The sequence below is a fragment of the Onychostoma macrolepis genome, chromosome 24 (genome assembly GCF_012432095.1).
Source record: "Onychostoma macrolepis isolate SWU-2019 chromosome 24, ASM1243209v1, whole genome shotgun sequence".
NCBI lineage: Eukaryota > Metazoa > Chordata > Actinopteri > Cypriniformes > Cyprinidae > Onychostoma > Onychostoma macrolepis.
Genome location: NC_081178.1, coordinates 10,731,802 through 10,749,454, shown reverse-complemented (window position 1 = coordinate 10,749,454; position 17,653 = coordinate 10,731,802). Strand labels below are relative to the sequence as shown.

At 35.6% G+C, this 17,653-nt stretch overlaps 1 long non-coding RNA gene across 4 annotated transcripts in view; it reads right to left on the bottom strand.

Annotated features, from left to right (window-relative positions):
• LOC131532962 (uncharacterized) overlaps positions 1-17,653 on the bottom strand; it is a 93,071-nt gene that overhangs the window by 29,713 nt on the left and 45,705 nt on the right. For all 4 annotated transcript variants that reach the window (XR_009269009.1, XR_009269010.1, XR_009269008.1 and 1 more), the window contains exon 3: positions 6,319-6,396. This is a non-coding gene — a long non-coding RNA (uncharacterized LOC131532962). The remainder of the gene's footprint in view (positions 1-6,318; positions 6,397-17,653) is intronic.

The following is a 17,653-nucleotide window of genomic DNA, read 5'->3' as shown; positions in this document are numbered from 1 at the left end:
AAGCTCAATGACCCTATTGGTTCATTCATAAATCATTTAGTCAAATAATTTACTTTTTTTTTTTTTTTGAGTGAATCCTTTTCACTGTGATGAAGCATTTCTGCATTTATTAAAATTGTATTTTTTTTACTCTGCTCGGAAATGTATTTTGTGCAGGTGGATTAACGAGGAATCCCCCACTTTAAACCAATGACTGCAATCCAATGAGGCTTTCTCTGCGGCCTTGAAGGACAAACCTTTTCTATTTTACAGGATCTGGAATTCTTTTTTCGATTATTTAGGTACCTCTAAGTCCAAAAGATTGAAGGCGGGATTGTTGGACTTGGCTTGGATGAAAGAAGTGTCTTAATACAACACTTTTATTTTCATTTATTTTTGTGATTTGCTATCTTATTTGATTATTTTATAATAACTATTTATTTTGAGGGGAGATGACAGATATGCTTACTGTGAACGTTTTTTTATGCTTTGCACAAATATTTTTTCAATAAATATATATTAAAAAACAATTTAAATCTTGCAAAGTTTTTATATATATATATATATACACATATACATACAGTGAGGAAAATAAGTATTTGAACACCCTGCTATTTTGCAAGTTCTCCCACTTAGAAATCATGGAGGGGTCTGAAATTGTCATCGTAGGTGCATGTCCACTGTCCCATGAAATCACAATGTATGATTTTTTAACTATTTATTTGTATGATACAGCTGCAAATAAGTATTTGAACACCTGAGAAAATCAATGTTAATATTTGGTACAGTAGCCTTTGTTTGCAATTACAGAGGTCAAATGTTTCCTGTAGTTTTTCACCAGGTTTGCACACACTGCAGGAGGGATTTTGGCCCACTCCTCCACACAGATCTTCTCTAGATCAGTCAGGTTTCTGGCCTGTCGCTGAGAAACACGGAGTTTGAGCTCCTCCAAAGATTCTCTATTGGGTTTAGGTCTGGAGACTGGCTAGGCCACGCCAGAACCTTGATATGCTTCTTACAGAGCCACTCCTTGGTTATCCTGGCTGTGTGCTTCGGGTCATTGTCATGTTGGAAGACCCAGCCTCGACCCATCTTCAATGCTCTAACTGAGGGAAGGAGGTTGTTCCCCAAAATCTTGCAATACATGGCCCCGGTCATCCTCTCCTTAATACAGTGCAGTCGCCCTGTCCCATGTGCAGAAAAACACCCCAAAGATGATGCTACCACCCCATGCTTCACAGTAGGGATGGTGTTCTTGGGATGGTACTCATCATTCTTCTTCCTCCAAACACGTTTAGTGGAATTATGACCAAAAGTTCTATTTTGGTCTCATCTGACCACATGACTTTCTCCCATGACTCCTCTGGATCATCCAAATGGTCATTGGCAAACTTAAGTCGGGCCTGGACATGTGCTGGTTTAAGCAGGGGAACCTTCCGTGCCATGCATGATTTCAAACCATGACGCCTTAGTGTATTACCAACAGTAACCTTGGAAACGGTGGTCCCAGCTCTTTTCAGGTCATTGACCAGCTCCTCCCGTGTAGTTCTGGGCTGATTTCTCACCTTTCTTAGGATCATTGAGACCCCACGAGGTGAGATCTTGCATGGAGCCCCAGTCCGAGGGAGATTGACAGTCATGTTTAGCTTCTTCCATTTTCTAATGATTGCTCAACAGTGGACCTTTTTCACCAAGCTGCTTGGCAATTTCCCGTAGCCCTTTCCAGCCTTGTGGAGGTGTACAATTTTGTCTCTAGTGTCTTTGGACAGCTCTTTGGTCTTGGCCATGTTAGTAGTTGGATTCTTACTGATTGTATGGGGTGGACAGGTGTCTTTATGCAGCTAATGACCTCAAACAGGTGCATCTAATTTAGGATAATAAATGGAGTGGAGGTGGACATTTTAAAGGCAGACTAACAGGTCTTTGAGGGTCAGAATTCTAGCTGATAGACAGGTGTTCAAATACTTATTTGCAGCTGTATCATACAAATAAATAGTTAAAAAATCATACATTGTGATTTCTGGATTTTTTTTTTTAGATTATGTCTCTCACAGTGGACATGCACCTACGATGACAATTTCAGACCCCTCCATGATTTCTAAGTGGGAGAACTTGCAAAATAGCAGGGTGTTCAAATACTTATTTTCCTCACTGTATATACAGTTCTGCTTGAAAGTTTGTGAACCCTTTAACATTTTCTATGTTTCTGTATAAATATGACCCAAAACATCATAATTTCATATATTTTCATATAAGTCCTGAAAGAAGACAAAGAGAACCTAATCAAACAAGTGAGAGAAAAATAGTTTTTTTGTCATTTACTTATTGAGAAAAATGATCCAGTGTTACATATCTGTGCGTTGCAAAAGTATGTGAATCTTTGCTTTCAGCATCTGGTGTGACTCCTTTTTGCTGTAGTAACTGAAGGTAAAGTTTCTTGTAAATGCAGATCAGTGCTGCACAATAACATGTAGCAGTTTTAGTCCATTCCTTAGTGCAGAACCACTTAAACTCTGTGATGTTGGTGGGTTTCCTCTTATGAACTGCTTGCTTAGGTCCTTCCACAACATTTTAATTGGATTACGGTCTGGACTTTGACTCAGCCATTCCAAAACATTAACTTTGTTCTTCTTTGACCATTCTTTGGTAGAATGGCTTGTGTGCTTGGGGTTGTTGTCTTGCTGCATGACCCACATTCTCTTGAGACTGTTCCTAAACAGATGTCCTGGCGTTTTCCTTTAGAATTTGCTGGTATAATTCAGAACTCATTGTTCCATCAGTGACGGCAGGCTGTCCTGGCCAAGACGCAGCAAAACAGGCCCAAGCCATGATACCACCACTACGTTTCACAGATGGGATGAGATTCTTAAGCTGGAATGCAGTGTGTTCTTTTCTCAGAACATAACAGCTTCTCATTTAAACCAATAACTTCTATTTTGGTTTCATCCATCCATTAAACCTTTCTCCAATAGTCCTCTGGCTTGTCAACATGATCTTTAGCAAACAATTTTCTTTTTGGAGAACAATGGCTTTCTTCTTGCAGCTCTGCCATGCACACCATGGTTGCTCAGTGTTCTCCTGATGGTGGGCTCATGAACATTAACATTAGCCAATGTGAGAAAGGCCTTTAGTTGCTTAGAAGTTACCCTGGGAACTTTTGCAACCTCACAGACTATTACACGTTCTGCTTTGGAGTGATCTTTACTGGTCGACCACTTCTCGGGAAGGTAACGGTGGTCTTGAATTTCCTCCATTTGTACACAATCTGTCTGAAAACTCTTTAGAGATGGTTTTGTAGCCTTTTCTAGCCTGATGAGCAACATCAACTCTTTTTCTGAGGTCCTCAGTAATCTCCTTTGTTTGTGACATGATTCACTTCCACAAACATGATTAGGCCTTGATAGATCCCTGTTCTTTGAATAAAACAGGTCACATACTGACATTTGATAGTCATTGCACTGACTGAAAACACCTCTGCACGGATGGACTCTAATTTCACCTTTAAATTAACTGTTAACCCAAGAGATTCACATACTTTTGCCACTCACAGATATGCAATATTGGATCATTTTCCTGAATAAACAAATGGCGAAGAAAATATTTTTGTCTCATTTGTTTGATTGGGTTCTCTTTGTCTACTTTCAGGACTTGTGCATAAATCTGATTATGTTTTGGGTCATATTTATGCAGAAATATAGAAAATTCTAAAGGGTTCACAAACTTTAAAGCAGCACTGTATATTTTAAATACACATTTAAACTGCGTTCTTACCTTTGCATTAAATTACATAAAACTAGTTATGCGAGTATTCTAATACTGTATTTGAACCCCAGAAATGGGGAGGGGGTTCATATTTACTGTATAAGCCGCTTTGACAAAATAAATTTTACCTTCCATTTAGAAATAAATAAATTGCACTTGCATTAAATAGATTTCTTAGGTGCAGCTTTGCATGGTGGGCCCTATAAAATAAAATTGGACGCTGTTTGCTAGAAATAGGGAGCAACACATCTTACCCAACTTCTCCCCTACTGTTCCAGCTCTTGAAAACATTGTTTTCACTTCCAGTAAGCTGCACTACTGCAGCCATTGTACTGCATCAGCCGCCAGTAATACAGTTGTGTTATCAACACATACAAGAGTTTGTAAACTTGACCTTGACTTGACATTTAAAGCCCTTTCTTTTGGTCTGGACTTGTTTTCAATTACAGCACCCTGTAAAACCCCCCCAAAGTGCCATCAAACAGGTCTCCGATGTATATTTTGAGGTTGCTCGGCCTGCTTGACACATACAGAACGTAAAACAGGTACAGATCTCTCAACCTCAATGGTAGCAAAGACAAATGTACTTCACTGTACCAAATCTTTCAAATGAACAGAGCCTTTATTTGTCACCCTCATAGGAAATGAAGACTTTTGTTCAGTTTAGATACTTTGTTCAGAGCAGGATGTTCACACAGAGCTGTAATTATCTCTTTGATTGGACATTAATTGTGAACAAAACTGAAATGCCAAGCTAATTCCTTAATGCCCTGCTCACACAATATGCTCTATATTATAAGCCAAGCTGTCTTTCGTAATTAGCACAAAAAAGCGCTGTGAGATCATGTGAAGAGTAGCTTGAGATCTAACAACTGAGATTACTGACCCGATTAATCGCTAACTGATGAATTATTCCCCATTATCTGCTACTTGCTAATTGCAAAGACTAAGGAGTTTATTTAAACAAATTAACTAATTGCTCTCTGTTTTTCAGCTGCCAGAGGGATGATAAAATGTAAATGAGAGAGTCATTACCAATTCCTGGAATCTATGCAGTGCTTCATGGCCTTATCAAACTGCTTTTTACAATGTATGACTAATGCACTCTAATAATTTATCTTTCCTGATCATATTAAAGTTCATTGATTCCAGGCTCTGATTGCAATGCTGGGCTGGCAACTGTTACAAATGCACCTGAAAGTGACCGATCAAGAGAAATGTACTGCCATACTTCCATCAGCGTAAAGGTTGTGGGTCTCACGGCAAAGTGAAAATGGCAGACACCTTCTACATGGAGAGGAACAGACCTTTTGTGCACGAATGAATTTGTTCCCTTGTTTTTCCTCATTTGTGCTGCTGCTTGGAAACAGACCTTGCAGTTGCGTTTCATGAACAGATGTGTTTTAATTAGATGAAACTACCTTATTTGATTTCCATGAAATAAAGTTTTATTTCCTTTTCTGATGTACTTCCTTTTGAAACATGAAGTTTGACAGATTTTCTTTTAAACAGCCAAACTGCTTGAGCTAAGATGAACTGAGATTTTAGATTTGATTGGACAAAAAACTTTGTAGTACAGAATGATGCATTTTTATTATCATTTATATTATCATTTTTATTATTTTTGATCCTTTTTTAAGTAAAGAAAGATTGAATTTCATGGGTAAAAATAAAAAGTCAAAATGGAGGTAAATTTAATACACTGACCTTCAAACAATTTTTTTAAAGAAATTAAATCTTTTATTTAGCCAATATACAATAAAGTGATACAAAAAACATGTATAATGTTATAAAAATATATATATTTTAAATTAATGCTTTAGAACTTTCTATACAACGAATAACAGGAAAAAAAATGTGTAGAATTTAGAAAAAATTAAGTAGAACAGCTGTTTTCAACACTGATAATGATTTGAGATGTTTCTTGAGCACCGAATCAACATCACATAATACTATAATTATATAATATTGCATATTTCTGAAGGATTGAGTGAGAAATTAATTTTGAATTTGCATTTGTAAATTGTAATCATTTTTCAAAATCTTAATGTGTTAGTCACATTGATCAATTCAAAATCAAACATTTAATTTAAATGAAGATTAATCTGTAGATTAACTAAAATTTTTAAATGTAACTTAAAAATTGAGCCATGTTTGAGTTTGTTGCATCTATTTTAAAAAACTGAAAAAATGACAATACCACTATCAAAACTATTATGAACCAAAAACTGCTGTCAGTTCATATTAACATGAACTAAATAGGTATTAAAAATTGTGAATATTTGTGAACATTTTAACAAAATTAAAGGACCACACTAGCATAAACAGCCATAAAAACAGGCATGTGCAAAAAGTGACAATTTTCAAGTTCATGGGGCCTTTAAATATCCAAAAAACAACATGCAGTAAAAAACAAAAAAAAACAAAGCTAAAGGTGTGCCCTATTTCTACCACTTTACCCATATCTAAGCAGCCAAGAAGCATCCTACAGCATCAAGGTTTGTCCCAGACGCCATGAAGATGCATAAATTAGATATAACATACTCTGTAGGTGACAAAGTGATGTGCTTTACTGACCCAGATCCACCTTTGCTTAGCTGGAGCGGGTCATAAACATCTTGTGTATGCGCACCCATGATCGGCCCACATCAAAATCTGTCAATAATACAAAAAAAAGAAAAAAAAACACAGTGAGACAACAGGGTGACATCATCCCAAGCCTGAAAGAAAACAGCTGTTATGTAAAAGCATAATTCTCCATTGGCTGATTAGTAGCTGAAGGGTGAGGTGTAAAGATCCCCATCGGATGGGAGAGCTCAGAGCAACGTACACGATCAATACATCAATATGCATTTAAAGGGTCCGGGTTGGACCTCTAATCAGGATTACAGGGCGCCTGAACAGCATTACCCCTCAACAAATCAATTAACAAATGATATGTACTCCATTGATACGTGTTCATCATGCGGCTTTATTGAAGATCGGCCAGGCTGCCTGTCACATGCCAGACCAGTCACGGGCCGTTTTGTACCAGCTCAGCAAGCCCTTATCTCCTGACGCCGGCATCTGTTTTATAGACTCCAGCCATGGTCCAAACAACGGCATTTCCATGCTGTGCCTGCTGGTGTACAATCAAAAAATGTCAGCTTACATTGCGCATTCTTATTCAAATGTAGTCGAGACAATAGGGTTGATTTCTGGATGCAAGACCGTGAGGCCCGGCTAATCCTCTCTGGGCTGTGTTATGCTTTAGCGTCCCGATTCACTTGATTCAGATGGGACACACTCAAGGTCTCATCACATCCCAGCAGCCCTATATAGTCACGAGAGTACTGAGAATTAATTCTTGACTCGGTATTAATTGGCTTAGCTTTTAAAAGCATTTAACACAGTCTGTTGGGTATGTTAAATACAGCCAGACTTTTAAAAGAGGGACAAACCAGGAGCCTGTTTGGCCAGGTTAAAAAAGGAACAGCTGGACTTTTGTTTTTTTATCCATGATTTTTTTTTTTTTTACTTCCAAGCAGGAAAAACTGAACGGAGGAGGACATGCAGATAATCCTCCCCATGCGGTCTAATCCCTGCCAGCTCGTCTGAATTTAGAGATAGGCCGAAGCAATAAGAATCCCCATTTCTAGGGAATATTTCATAGTTTAATACGATAGATATCTGGGGTCTAATGTGAACTAAAATAACACCGGCAAACTAAACAGAATATTTAAAGGAAAAAAAACAGATTGATAGCTCGTGATTGTGATATGTGCTAAAACTTCATGGAAATTAGTCTGCACAGAAATGCATTGCAAGCACAATAAGTTCGTTTTTGTGTTGAAACTTTGTCTGCATATCTGTCACAGCAAAAAACTTCATAAAATACTGAAATTACTGACAAACAATTACTGAGAAACTGTTGACATCGTCTCGCACATATCATGCATCTGCTGCACAAAATCAACTTCAATGTCTGAAGCCACATTAGTGCACAAAGCATAATATCGCTATATACTTTTTCTATATTTATTACTTTTTTTTTTTTTTCCAGAGATGGACCACAGTATGTCCCTTTTAAAAAGCCACTACAAACAAACCAAGCAATAAATCTATTGACAGATGTGCATCTTTAGCTACACTAAGTAGTAACTTTTTTTATTTACCATAATAGCTTGATGGTTTTGGTCTTCTAGCATATGCCCTTCCTTCAATTTCTTCTTTGTGAAAACATAAAATTAAAATATTTAAATGTACATCCTCAATAGTGATTCATTTTGTAGTTGTGTACTTCACTACTGAGCATTTTCTCATGTAAACAACGTTTTGTTTTGTTTAATTATAATAATATTTGTGTAAAAAGTTGAATACATAATGCACCTAAATGTTTATCAAGCTGCCTTGCTTAAATTTTGACATTTGGTTAAATTAAAATTAAAAATCAAATCAAATCAAATAATAAATATTAAATAAAATAAATATTTCATAGCAAAATAAATATAAAATATGTATGTTTGATGCAGTGATATTGTATGGAATAATTGGTTCTAACAAATATCTACCAATCCAATCACTCCTGACCAAATTAGTTTTGCATGAATTTCTTTCTAGTACAAAAAACTCGTCATATTATAATAATCTAGCTATCACCTAACATATCACAACCATGACAACTGTCTGTCTCAAGTTAGTTTTATTTAACAGATGACAGACTTGGAAATTAATCTCTAATTAAATACTACAAATTGAACATTGAGTAATGGACCATTTCAACAAATAAATAAAAATAGTACATTTTTTCTGCTATCTGGCCTAATTCTGATTTATTAAAAGCATAATGCATGTGCATTCACTCACTAATAACCTCAACAGTAAACATGGATCAATACGTCTTAATCTAACATTTGAGATCTCTCACAAGGAATCCAGCAAGGACCAAAAAAATGAAATAATGCTTAGACTGACCTTTGAGTGGCTCGCTGATCGAATCAGAATTCAGCACTGGCCAGGCAGAAACTTTATTTGCAGGTCAGGGTGAATACTATTAAATACCCAGACAAAAATGACCTTGACTTTTTGATGTTGTAGTGTAAAGGTCGAAAGCTTGGCTACTTCAGGCTCTTGAGCAAAGACAGTCTAGGAGTAAATGTGGAGAATGCATTAAAAACTGCAAACGCTTGTTGTATCAGAATTATAAGCAATGTTGTTCCTTTATAGTCTCTATACTATGACAAACATTGATTTGGTTTTAATTATTTCAAGCTATATGAAATGAACGAGGGGTCAGATCAATCCAGGGAAAAACAGTTTGACCACAAAGAGAGTGTGTGTTATTGGAAGGGAGCTCTTTTTTTTTTTTTACTAAAAAATAAACTTGCAAAGGATTCGTTTTTCTCTGCAACAAGGTTTGGATGCTGTTAGGTCTCACTGCTCACAGGGTGACTGAAGCAAAATTGCATGTTTTCACCACCGCCCACCACCCCGTCTATCTCCCCCCCAAAGCAAATGAGGCCCAGACAGGAATCAGCAGAGGAGATTCACACCGCATGAATCCGTAATACATCAACACCGGCGCGCCACCGGCGGCCATGCTGCTTCAGAAATTGCATTTTACACTTGTGCTGAAAAAAGAAGCCAGTGGTTATAAAATACCAAAAACTGAGAAACAAAACTGATAACGTGGTTGCAGAATGATTCACAAATCTATATCATGATAATGTCAAAAAGTTACCACAACATTAAGTTTTTAGTTATGTTAGTCACTCATAACACAGGGACATTTATTACAGATTGGTTTGGGATCATTAAAAGATGTTGTATTCAGTTTGGTGTATATTTTTATGCATATACACAGGTATATACACATATACATATATATACATATATATATGTTTATATTATTATTATATTTTTAATTATACTTTTATTCAGCAAGAATGCAATTAATAATGTTACAAAACATTTTTTTCCAAATAAATACTGTCCTTTTGTACTTTCTCTTCATCAAGAAATCCTGAAAAAATGTATGACATGTATCTTAAGCAGAAAATTAGCATATTAGAATGATTTCTGAAGGATCATATGACACTATAGACTGGAGTATAATGAACATTCAGCTTTGCCATCACAGAAATAAAATGCGTTAAAATAATAAATATAGAAAAGTTACTTATCATATTTCAAATTTTTATAGTTTTTTTCTATAGTTTCTATAGTTTTTTTAAATCAAATTATTTGACCTTTTTTCTTATTTAAACAGTACAGACTTTTTCTATGACAGGTTTCAAAAAATACTTTGTACGTGACAATATACTAAATTCACATTATTCACTATTTATTTTAGTTCTAAGAGAGTTTTAATTTTTTAATGAAAAATAATATGAACAACAACAGTAAATTAAATACATTTAACCATGAATATATAAATAAAATTATATATTGAAATATATTCATCATCTAAGATTTTTAAAAATGTTTTAATGTTTTTATATATACCGGTATATATATATATATATATATATATATATATATATATATATATATATATATATATATATATATATATATATATATATATAAAATATATAAATAAAACTCTTCACGTGAACATGCAAATGCATCCGAATCATGCCTTACAGTGTTTGCAAATTTCCCCCATCACTCTTATGTCCAGCTGGACGTTTGTTTCTCATCTTGAATAACAGTGGCACTAGTCAATATCCATATACATCTACATTTAAACAATGAAACTATCAGGTGAGTAACAGCGGCGGGACAGCAAGTCAATACGACTATGAAAGATCTCCAATAATCAACACAATTAAAGTCACGGCATCTCTGATACATCTGCCTATCTTACTGACAGCGGCTGCTTTCAGTCACTGCATATCAACCCTAAAGTAAATCATCACTCCAAATGAAACCAGCATTATCACTAAAGAACACACAACTTTATCCAGACCTGCCTTACTGCGTATGTGAAGAGAAACGGACAGCGGTTACCAGCGCAGTGCAGTCTTCACGCATTATCAATTGATAAAATGAAGCTCATAAATCAAATTTGAGGGACAAAAATTCAGAACTTGGTCAGCGCACATTAAGATGCAACCAGACTGATGAAAATGATTAACGTGGGGGATTAAAATATTGACGTTTCTACAGAGTGGTTTGCCACTATAGAACAGGCTTCTCGGTTTCATTTCCTCAGCGAGAACCCTGTCAACGACTGTGTGGCACTGTTATAGCAATCAATGCAAGTCTGGCCCACAAACACAGAGCTGTATTTTCTATCCCCGTTGCCATTGAGCATCTGTTCAAAGTGAGCCATTATACAGCATCATGTATAAACATATTAGCAGGCGGAGAGGGGAATAAATCTGCTCTCTTTTCACTTGCACACATTCTATTTCCATAATATGCTTTATTAGATTTTTTTGTGTGCACGTCTGAGTTTTGGGTGAACATGGCATCCCCCTCCAGCACAGGCACTTGGAGAGGTCAGTCCCAGGTCAGGACCAAATTGGCAATGTACTGAGGGGTGCAAGCATCACAGTTTGCAATTAATGCAGGAAAAATTTATTAATAACATAGTGGATGCTTTTAACAATCTTGGAGCATGCGGAGCTGGATTTGGTTGCAATTTTCTTTCTTTTTTAAAAAAAAAAAACAACAGGGGGAAAAAACAACAGACAGCCTTACAACGTATTTGGAGTATTTTTGTTTAAATACTTTTCCTTATACCATGTTAAGGACATTTTACACAAAAAATTTAATTGTCATAATTTGCTCACCCTCATGCTATTCTAAATATGCTTGATTTGTCTTGTGCACAAAATGAGCTATTTAGCTGCTGTTTTTCCTCACAATAGAAATATATGGAGACAAAGGACAGCTGTGGTCACCATACACTTTCATAACATGGAAAAGAGCAGAACAACTTCCTTGTGTTGCATGAAAGTCACAACGGTTTGACATGAAAGGGAGTAAATGGTAACAATTTATTTTTGTCTGAACTGTTCCTTTAAAACATCCTGAGTCTGGATGTTCTTGACTCCTGACAAATATAAATAAAAATGGATTGATTTCCCAGAAAAATAAAACTGTGGTTCTACCAAAATATTCAGACACCATAACTCTGACTTAACCAGTAGTATATATTTGGGGGCGTTGTGATCTGTTGCTCCAACCAATGGAAGACATGGGGAGTGGTCAGGAAAGTTTTTTTGAAAATAGTTTGAAATCAGTAACATAGCTTACATGAAGCAGATGACGACAATGACACAGAGAACCCAAGTGCAGTTTATTTAGAACATAAACATAAACTAAGACCTTAATCTATGACATGAAACCAAACACAAACATGAGTTTGACTTGACACTAAACAATGACCTGGAACAGCATACGTACTTCAGTACAAGATAAAACAACGTGGCAAACATGAGGGCTTAAGTACAAAACTCTGGGTAATCACATGACAAACAACCAATGACTTGATTCTTACCCTGCCATCATAAGCTCACTGGGAAAACATGCCTCTACATACATTTTTGAAAAGCTGCAGGTGCAGATCATCGAATGATAAAGATTTATTTTGCGCGGTTCATTGCCCAAATATTGTGTCATGACCTCAAACACTGCATGATTTGTAAACTAACATATTTTGATGTTTGAATCACATAACCAGCTTCATATGTACAATATGGCTTTTCTAACATGGTAAACTTGCTCAGTAGCTCACCTGGTACAGAATTCAGAGCGCATGCGTAGTACTCAGTCTCATGAAACGCAAGTCAGGATAAAAAGAGCTCAAAGCTAAAATGGCATGGTTGCTTTGTCAACTTTGATTTTTTAACATTAGGTTTAGAGTAGGGTTTAGTGTAGGTGGTACAAGCTTTTCAAACATAACAGACATTTCATTTCTGAACTGCTGCTTTAAGTACAATAACCAACACAATAAAACACTTAGCCTATCTTTTTCGATTAAACTAAATGCTCTTTTATCACCACTCACCGGACATTGCACTGAAAGTGTTGCAAAATATTTATTGTTTTGGAAATGGCTTACTTCCACAATGAAAAAAAAAAAAAAGATGAGATTCAGACAGAATTCAAGAAACTGAAACAAACTACATGGTTTCATAATGATTTATTAAATAAGTAAACATATATTTATTATTAAAATAAATATACAGATATTTCTAGTAGGCCTAATTATACCGATTTCGATGAAGCTCATTTTCAAAGTGAGCAAGGCAGCGTATCAGACACATGTCAAACATTGAGCTGTTTGATACGCTGAGATATTTTAACGTCTAATTAAGCTCATTAACAGCTGATTAGCGATTGCCTTGCCCATGGCAAAATAGGCCTCCCATCATTTGGCCGACTTGAGTTAGCTGGCAGGGGAATAGGGCGTCCGGAGCTTAACAGGCCTGCTTTTGTCCACACTGACAAGCAACATGAGGAGGCCAATGCTGTTTTATTAATTAGTCCCTTTGAAAGTTGAGCCATGTGGCTACACACATTACGACATTTGTGAGGCTGCTCCACGCATACACACTTTTCCCTCACTCTCTCTTTATTTCTCTATGAACGACTGAGGGCTGGTGGCCAATCATTACAGATGAGCCGTTCTTTCATAACGTGACCTTTGTGAGTCTGCTATTTTCAAGCACCGCCCCTGCAATGCCTACTTCTACCAGGCTTTCACTTTTAATTAAACACAAATGAGAACGTTTGCTTTGATGAAAATGAGAAAAACCTTAGGTCGTGCTCGTTCATTATATTCAACATGTAAATAATTAGCTTTTGTTTTGCAATTGGTGCCTGATGTTGATGCAGCAAACCCGAGGCAAAGATGCTTTTGTTTTTGTCACGACTCGCCCTTGTTTATTTGCAGCAAAAAACCAATGATACTATCACACATGTGAGATTATGTTTTGACAAGACATGTGCGGGGAGCGTTCAGTAGCAGACGAGCTCGGGATTACGTGCTAATGTTAAATCTACATATGGTACAAGCATAAATCAGCTTTAATGGGTCGGTAAATCCAAACTAATAGAGATTATTTCTAAGCTGATGAGAAATTAATACTGAATGTGAGGTTGGATTCAAACTGATGCTTAGTTTGGCTCATGAAAATGAACTACAATACGTTCTGTCCTCGTTTTGGAACTAATTCCAGTGCATGTTTAAAAACAACTGAAGAGAAACAACAAAGACAGACTGAGCAAAATGAGTTATTGTAAATGACATCGTTTCAGCCGTTTCATATTTTTCCCATTAAAATTATGAATCAGTGCATTCCATCACAAATACAGTCATGGTAATATCATAGTGATTCTTAGAGTCATTTAGAGACATTTTCTTCCCTTTTTATGCTTGTCTGAACCTACAGTACATTCACTGATCTCTCACATCAGCAGTTGCTCAAGACCTGGGGAAGCTCCTAATTGACTTCTCACTGAACAAATAATTAGATGAGTTAAGTCATTAAGAGTATAAGATGAAGTGGTACCATGGAGATCTCAGGGCGACTGAAGACTGTAGCTCTTCAGCGTTGGATACCGACTCGTCCTTCTGGACACGCAAACCTCTTTCTCTTCTGTTTTTCTCGCTCTATAAACGCAATGGAGTCAGATCTGATAATCAATCCTGTTTGATTCACAGTAAACATCACAACAACACAGTCAGAAATGTATGTCAGCAGGCATTATTTTCATAATGGCTTGCATGAGAAAAGTAACATGTTAAATCCGCCAGCTAAGGCTGCAGTCTGTCTGACTGAAACAAGACAAAACAAGCACAAAAGTCAGACAGCACAATCAGACAAAATATGGTTCAAATGTAAAAAAAAAAAAAAAAGGACAAGAAAGAAAGTGCAATCTCCCAAACAGCACAACAATAATATATAGCGTGACCTCAGAGGAGGTAGGAATATCAGTGCTAGATATTGCAATGCTGAGAAGTCGCCGTGGGATGTAGCCATAGGTGGGAAATTGACTCAGAGGGCAGCACACCTGCTGTTCATGTGAAGTCCAAAGCCTCTTTGCTCAAGTACCGACTGGCCCAGATCAGATCAACAGCAGCAGGACAGCCAGAGCGGGGGATATATTCTGATGAAAGAGTCACCTTATCATTTGTAAGGTGGAACTAGTCAAATCTTGGGTGTTCTCATCAACGCTAGAAAGAAGGGCAGCGCTTCTCAACTGGTTTTGCTTCAGGACATAGATTTTACATTGGACATCAAGTGGCAACCCCAAACACGGCACCAAAATTGTCATACAATCATACAAGAGTAAACAAAAATGTCACATTTATGTGAGGTTCTACCTTATTTCTTGCTTTTGCCCAGTGACGGATGAATTTGCAGTTTAAAATAAAACACAACTCAAACGCCATCCAAGGTACTAAAATTTGTATCATAAAAAAAGTTATTTAAAATTAAACACTGAAATGTATAAATATTCTAAAACAGCATAGCAACAATGATGCAACAATATTAACATTTTTCAATAATTATTTTAATGTGTTATGGCCAGTATTAAAATTCAATTTTCAAGTTAAAGTAATTAAAAATCGAAACACTAAAAACTAAAATCCGATTGTTTTAAATGCTTCATGTCAATTTAGTCATCACATACAGTATGAATTTTTTTTTACATTTTTAGGAGATTTGGCAAATATTATATTTAAAATTGTTATTAAATACAAGTTGGTATTTGTTCAAATAAACATGCATAATATAATATCCAATATCGACAGATTAGAGGCAAGACATGATTAGGAATGCAACATTATTAAAATTTCCTATAAGTATTGTAATGTTATGGCCAATAACAATATTAAAATTATATTTTAAATACATACTATATTTACACATTATATTTAAAATTTTGTCAAAAAAAAAAATCCTTAAAAATCAATCATTTCAAATGTTGCATGTAAATTTAGGCATCACAACATTATAATGTACAAAATTGATATTTAAAGATTTGCTAAAGATTACATTTCAGAAGGTAAGTAAATTATTAGTGTTTTTAAAGCTTATCATTAGAAGTCAGAATAATAATCTACATGTAAAAACAGGGAAAATTAACATGCAAAGTTAAATGTCCAAAATCAACCGATACAATAAATTAAAAAAGCTTTTAAAAAGCTATAACATTGATTATTGTTATATAGGGCTGTGCAATTAATCGAAATTCAGTTTTGATTTCCGCCTCCAACGATTATGAAAATACAGTAATCGAGATTAAATGATTATTATAAAACGGATAGATAGGTCCTTGATTCTGATTGGTTGAGCCACGTTCGAAGCCGTTGTAAATTACACTACAAACCTACACCTTTGTTTACTTTGTGTGTTGCTTGGCAACCACATTGTTCCAATGATAGGTTCCAAACACAACTGTTTCTGAGGAACTACATTGTTTGGTGGAAGAATATTGTTTTTATTAATATCATTACACTTATTTGCTCTGTTTTATTTAGTGAACCGCTTCGCATCGTGCCTAACAACACCCCTTAGCTGTTATAAATTCACTGTAAACCACGGCTTCTTGGGGCTTATTGCTTTATTGTGCCCCGTTCCGCCCCCTTTCTAGCGGCACGCTTTCGTTCCTCCATAAAAGCCCAATTTCACGTGCAAATCAGTAAAATCATGTAACGAGACTTTTGCAAAATGTGAAGTGCTTGATTTAAAAGCGTGAAAGAGAACTTGCGCTCAGAAACTGCGGCGCTTAGTGATTATTCACGTAAACCCTCGTCAGTTAAGTAATAAATGAACGTAAAGTGTTGAGACTGAAAATACATGTGTAACAGTAAATTGGATCCGTGCGGCTCTTAAAGTGACAGCAGGAATATTAACTGACTGTGTGCTTTATATTAATCAAACAACAAAAGACAAATTCAAAATCACTCACTGCTCTTGACTAAAGGACTTTTGTAGCTTTAATAAGAAACAAAGGAAGTTTAATTCTTACAGTGAAGACTATGCTGTTTTATTTTACATTAGGTTATTCAATTTCTCTAGTAGGCTGTTAACTGAATAGCTAGACTTGCATTAAAAAAAAAGTGCAGTTTGTTTCATTTGTATCTTTTTTTATTCTATTGTATTCTTTTGCTTTTTTATTACTGGCATTGTATTACTTTGTTTTTTTATTACTGGCAGTTTAATTATTTTCAATAATTTTGAGGACCTTTTTTGTTGTTGTTTTTGTTTTGTTGTTTTTTACTAATATTAGTTACTCTGGTATTCTGCTGTGGTATTGAGAATTGTGACATTTCGCTGGTCTCTAAAATGTAGATGTCATAGCAACCTTATATATTTGATATATAACCCAATATATATTTGATATATAATCAATATCTTTAAATAAATCTTTCATATATTTTGGTCATATGGCCCACTAATAATCGTTTTAAATAACCGTGATTACAATATTGACCAAAATAATCATGATTATGATTTTTGTCATAATCAAGCAGCCCTATTGTTATAGTATTATATTAAATATATAGTATATTATGAATCCCTAAGCATGATAAAATTAACTGCATTCAATTCTTTGCATTTAGCACAGCTTTGCCCCTTTTTTTTTTTTTTTTTCGGTGTGACCGCAGTTGAGAAGCACTGGTTAAAAATACATATATGTGCATTAGATATAATTTCTCAGAACGAGTGCAAAGGCTTCATTCTGTCTAATTTGGCCCATTTAGTCAATGTTCCCACTTCACAAGGGCTAAAGTCAGAACCAAACTAGTAATCTACATTATTCTGTGCTGTAGTGGAAACTGAAATGATCAGTTATATATAACACACACCACAATAGATTGTTGGCCATGTGAAAATCATGAGTATCCAAATCACACAGGGACTATAAATCACTGATACGAGTCAATCTTGCGCTCTCTTTTGCAACC